We start from the raw sequence: 6,501 nt of genomic DNA, 5'->3' as shown, positions 1-6,501 counted from the left end.
AAAGCCTGTTATCTAAAGCACACACATAGTATATGTGCTGCAATGTGGGTGCATTGTCCACTGCTGTTGGGTAAGTGTGATTTGAATAGAACTGCAGTACATCAAGGTATGCACACTGCAGCTTGTTTTAAGATACACTTTTAACTGTGCCTTACTGTAATGCACCAATGTTAATGGGTCTTTTAGGGGTAAACAGGCTTTCAGTTTTTGTCAAGTGGGCCATATCTCTAGTGCCCCCCTAGCCCCTTGTTCTAAGACTTTATCACCTTTCACCAACCTTGGCTACTAGAATCATAGATCAATAACTGTTCTTAAAAAAGTTCTTTCAAATCATTTGTCTATATCTTTATCTTCACTATCTAATCACATTGTAAACATGGCAATTAACATTTGAAGCAGTATTTATCACTTCACCAATATCTCTGTTTTTTCTGATAGCTGTCAAGCATTGCATGGATGGGGTTGCCATACATTGTATTACTGATGTGCAGGCATGGTTGTGGGCTGGGCTTTGATGGATTAAAAAATGGGATTTTTATATACAGCTTACCTGTAAAATCCTTTTCTTGAGAGTACATCATGGGACACAGGAGCTTCATTACATAGTGGGTTATATAGGCACCTCTGGTGATTGGACACTGGTTGACCCCAATTAAGGAGAATTCCTCCCCTATATAACCCCTCCCATCTGGGAGGCACCTTAGTTTTGTAGCAAAGCAATAAGAAACCATGTAAAAACCCAAGAGGGGCGGGAGCCCTGTGTCCTGTACTCTCAAGAAAAGGATTTTACAGGTAAGCTGTATATAAAAATCCCATTTTCTTGATCATACATCACGGGACACAGGAGCTTCATTACATAGTGGGATGTCCCATAGCAATGCTCAGATTGAGGGGAGGGAGACACAGATCATAAATATAGACCGCCAGGGACCGGAGGACCTAAACTGCAGCCTGCAGTACACTGCGCCCGAAGGCGATATCCTCTTGCCCTCTGACATCCACCTGATAGAATCTGGTGAATGTGTGGACTGATGACCAAGTCGCAGCCTTACAGATCTGAGCCAGGGAGGCCTGGTGATGCACTGCCCAAGAAGCACTAACAGCCCTAGTAGAGTGCGCTTTCACCCGAAAAGGAGGAATCTTCCCCTTTAAACCATAGGCCTGAGAAATAACTTGCCTGATCCACCTAGAGAGAGTGGATTTTGACGCCGCCTGGCCCTTTCTAGGGCCTTCCGGCAGAATAAATAAACAATCAGTTTTCCTTATCTGAGAAGTTGCTTGAAGATAAATACTGATTGCTCTAACCACATCCAAAGTGTGTAAAGATTCTTCTTCTGTGGACTGAGGGTCCGGAAAAAAGGATGGTAGGATTACATCCTGATTCAAATGGAAACCCGAAACCACCTTAGGTAGAAAGGACCTGTTGGGACGCATGACCACCCGGTCCTTATGGATAATTAAATACGGCTCCTTACTGGAAAGAGCTGCCAACTCTGATACTCTTCTAGCCGTAGATATGGCTACTAAGAAGACCAGCTTTTTAGTCAGGAGAACTAAAGAAGCCAGATGCAAAGGTTCAAATGGTTGCCCCTGTAAGGCCGAGAGAACCAAATTCAGATCCCATGGGCATACCGGAGGTTTAACTGGCGGTTTTGTCCGCATAGCCCCCTGGATAAAAGCCCGTACTAGGGAATGTGATGCAAGCGGCTTTTGAAAAAATACTGACAGGGCCGAAATCTGCACTTTGATAGTGCTTATGGCCAAATTCATTTCTAGGCCTGACTGGAGAAAGGCCAAGATTCTGTTAATGACATACTTTCTATGATGCCATTTCCTGAGTTCACACCAGGAAACATATGTCCTCCAGATCTTGTAATAAATAAGCCTGGAGGCCGGCTTTCTGGCATTGACCAGAGTAGAAAGGACTGGCCCCGAAAGGCCACGGTCTCTCAGAATGTGGGTCTCAGCAGCCAAACCGTCAAATTCAGACTGCGTAAAGCAGGATGGTAGATTGGACCCTGTGAGAGCAGATCTGGCCGGAGAGGGAGGGTCCATGGCCTGCCTACTGCCAACTTCATGATTTCTGCGTACCATGGTCGCCTGGGCCAAGCCGAGGCCACCAAAAGGACCGACTTCGTCTCCCTCTTGACTCTTCCCAGGAACCGCGACAGAAGCGGGCTCGGGGGGGGAAGGCATAGATCAGGTTGTACTGATCCCAGGGAACTGTCAGAGCATCTGACCCCTGAGCAAGTGCATCTCTTGTCCTTGATACAAACTTGTCCAGCTTCCTGTTGAACCTGGATGCAAACAGATCTACGTCTGGAGTACCCCACTTGTGACATATGTTCTGAAACACGTCGGGGTGCAGAGCCCATTCTTCTGGGCACAACTGCTGGCGGCTGAGAAAATCCGCCTGCCAATTCTCCACTCCTGGGATGAAGACTGCAGAAAAACACGGAACATGCTTTTCTGCCCAGACAAGTATGCGATTCCCCTCTTTTTTGGGCCACCAGACTTCTGGTACCGCCCTGGTGATTGATATAAGCCACTGTGGTGGCATTGTCGGACTGAACCCGAATCGGGAAACCTCGCAGTCTGTAAGACCACTCTATGAGTGCCATGTAAACTGCCCGGATCTCCAAGATATTTATGGGCAGTAGACTCTCGGTTGCAGACCATTTCCCCTGCGAGCATGTTTCCTCCAATACAGCTCCCCAGCCTGTCAGACTGGCATCTGTTGTGATAATCTTCCATGGGAGAGGAAGAAAAGTTTTGCCCTTCAGCAAATTCTTGGTTTGTAACCACCAGACAAGACTCTTGCGTGTCCCTGGGGATAGACGCATAGGAAGATCCAGAGATTGGGGCTTCCTGTTCCAAGCCGCAAGGATGCATCCTTGCAGAGGCCTTGAGTGGAACTGGGCGAATGGGACGGCCTCGAAAGAGGCGACCATCTTCCCTAACAGTCTCATGCACAACCGAATGGAGGAAGATCTTCTGCCCAGAATCAGGCGCACCAGATCCCCAATGGCCAAGGCTTTAGCCTTGGAAGAAACACCCTGCCCTGAGCGGTGTCGATGATCATACCTAGGTATTCCAACCTGGTAGTCGGTTGTAGGGACGACTTTTCTAGGTTTATGATCCAACCTAGGCGTTCTAGGTGTTCTAGCGTTTTGGTGACCCTGTGACTTAGGAACGCTGCAGTTTTCTCCATGAGAAGCAAGTCGTCTAGATAAGCCATGACGGCTATGCCCTGAGCTCTTAAGATTGCTAAGAGAGGGTCCAGAATCTTCGTGAAGACTCGAGGGGCTGTAGCAAGCCCGAACGGCAAGGCCACAAATTGAAAATGGCGCCGCTCTACCGCGAACCTTAGAAATTTTTGGTGTGCGGGAAAAATTGGCACATGGAGATATGCATCCTTGATATCTATTGATGCCATGAATTCTCCCCCTTGCAGGGAGGAGACCACAGTGCGGATTGACTGCATTCGGAAGGACCGGATGTGTAAAAACCGGTTCAGATCCTTCAGATCCAGGATAGGTCTGACACTTCCATTTGGTTTTGGAACGGTGAAGAGATCTGAGTAAAACCCCGAACCCTGATCTTTCGGGTTCACTTCTACTATCACACCCTGGGATAGTAACTGATCTAAGGCCAGAAATAGCGGTTTTTGCTTTACTGGACCCCTGGGGATCCTTGACCTTAGGAAACGAGAAGGTGGAATCTCCTGAAACTCTAGCCTGTAGCCCAGAGATATCGAAGGGATTACCCACTTGTCCTGGATCTCTTTCCGCCAGGTTCCTGCAAACTGCAGGAGCCTTCCCCCCACTCTGCCGAGCGGGGGCGCCCCTTCACAAGGAAGATCTTGTGCTTTGCTTGGCAGGCTTTCGCCCCCAAATCTTTTCCTGCCCCTGGGCTCTGCCTTGAGCCTTTCTAGTAGAGGAGGGCTGAGAAGGCCATCGCCACTGCTTAGAGCTTGATGCTTCGGGAGAGAGAGCACGCCTGAATGACGGACGTTGGCTCTTTTTGATTGGAAGGAGAGTAGATTTTACCCCCTGAAATATTTTGGACGAATTTATCCAATTTTTCTCCAAACAAACTTTCCCCTTTAAACGGGAACCCAATCAAATGCTTCTTGCATGACAGCTCAGCTGCCCAATTCTTTAGCCATAGGGCCCTTCGCATGTGTACCAACATGAGGGACAAACGTGATGCTTGTTGGACAGAATCCAAAATCGCATCAATCATAAAGCACAGAATATGAGGCAGTTCTGCATAATTTTCTACTTCCTCACTGGGAAGGATCCCAAGCATCTGCTTAACCTGTTCCTTGAGGAACTGACACAACCCCACGGCTGCGACTGTAGGTTGCACCACAGCGCCAGTCATGGAAAAGGAGGCTTTTTAATAAGGTTTCCAGCTTCTTATCAGTTGGATCCTTTAAATACCTGTGCAATATCCAAAGGACAAGTCAGGTTTCATTCACGCAAGAAACAGCCGCATCAACAGATGGGACCCCCCACTTCTTGGTGAAACTTTCCTCCAGAGGATAATGCAAAGAAAACCTTTTTAGGAGGAGCAAACAGTTTATTGGGATGTCCCCAATCCTTATACAACAATTCATCCATTAAGGGATGGATTGGAAAGGAATAGGCAGTCTGTGGGGCTTTCCTGACTCCCAGGGAAGAAACAGAGGATGTAGCGACTTCAGCAGCAGGCATTCTGAATGTGGTACGCACCAATTCAGTATAATACTGCACCTGTTTTCTGAGTGCCTGGGAGGAGGGGACTCTCTCCTCTTCCTCTGATTCATCCGACTGCTCATGATCCCCATCCTAAGATAGGGATCTCTCCTCATTTTCAGAAAAAATCATCTGAGAGAGGAATTTCAGCAGAGGGAGGGGATCTACCCCTTTTCTTGCTATATTTCAGGGAAGCAGAAATAAAAACTCATTATTTTCTCTTCAAAACCCTCCAATGTAGCCCTGAGGGAGTATCTCAGTGACATAAACTGGGGCTGACACATTAGGAGAGGCTGCAAACCTGACAGGTGCACTGACTTGTCTTGAGAGGCTGGCTCCAGTCTTGCGGGGGGGATGGTAACTTACAGGCACTCTTTTAGAACCCCTGGACCTAGGCGGTGATTTACCAGTGCCTTTGCTACCTCCCCCTGAAACCCTCATACGAGGAGACATAGTCCTAAGCTATAAAGCAGAGGTACTAGTACAAGTGCAATCACTGTTGTGCTTAAAGTCTCACAATAATATACATGCTTAAACTGCACAACCTGATGCTGAGTAGGTGTCTAGGTTTGCCTGGATCCAATTCCATGGATACTTACTGCCCACAGCTCCTGTGTCTCCACTTACAGCCCCCTGACGCTCTGGACTTTTTACAAACTGCTGCCTGGCGCCTGTGCATTACAGCGCTGTGCACACTAACGTGCATGGCTCACAACCACACTCCCCCCTCCTCCATTAGGCCGGGAACGCTCCCGGTGCACGTGCACACTCCCGCGCGCGTGCACGAGGACTGCGGGATCCAGGGGGGAAGGAGAACCCCAAACAGGGCTGCGTGGGACCCCCAAACTACGTGGGACCTCTGTTTACCTTGATATGGCAGGGACTGTAATGGAGACGTGAGTCAGCTGGAGAACCAGGCTTCACTGAGCGTGTGTATTGAAAGGCATGTAAGTATGCATCAGGCTGCTCTTACTCCCTCTAGTGGTGGAAACCAGGTAAGACATACAACTACTCACAATGAAGAAATCCATTCATATATTTAAATATACAGGATGACTTCCTTTACCTGTCCTCGCCGCAGGAATTGCTGAACCAGACAAATTCCAGCCTTCACCCATCACGGCGGGTATTGTTAGCCAACCTTCAGGTTTATTTGGGGCTCCTTCTCGGAAGAACCTCCCACCTGGGCCATGTAGAAAGCTCTGCCAGAAACTTTTGTGCGCTCTGTATAAACAGTACACCAAGTCTGGTTCTCCCAGAGCCCAGTCTTCCAATGGAGAGGACTTACAGGCAAAACCTTGCTTCTTCGGCTGACGAGGCCCGGGTACCATACCATTTTGGGAGTCAAATATCGGCCCGAGGTATGGATCCGGTTTGTTGTAGCCCTTCGGCCCTCGCAGGGACCTGCATAGAGCTAAAGTTTTTACGTGACCATCACCATAGACACTGGCGAAAAAACTGAGGTGCCTCCCAGATGGGAGGGGTTATATAGGGGAGGAATTCTCCTTAATTGGGGTCAACCAGTGTCCAATCACCAGAGGTGCCTATATAACCCACTATGTAATGAAGCTCCTGTGTCCCGTGATGTATGATCAAGAAACAAGATTAAATGGTGTCTTGAATTTAGATGTTGGAAGTGCTAAGCTTATTTACTTTAAAGCTGGTACACCTGCTTTAGTCACATTTATCAACATATTTAAAAGATGAAGTAAAAGAAAAGCCGCTATGAATGATACAGTAACAAAGTTCGAAAACATATGTG

Source organism: Lithobates pipiens, unplaced genomic scaffold, assembly GCF_037356315.1.
Source record: "Lithobates pipiens isolate NorthernLeopardFrog02 unplaced genomic scaffold, aLitPip1_a1.2 Scaffold_13, whole genome shotgun sequence".
Taxonomy (NCBI): Eukaryota; Metazoa; Chordata; class Amphibia; order Anura; family Ranidae; genus Lithobates; species Lithobates pipiens.
Note: the sequence above shows the minus strand (reverse complement) of the source record.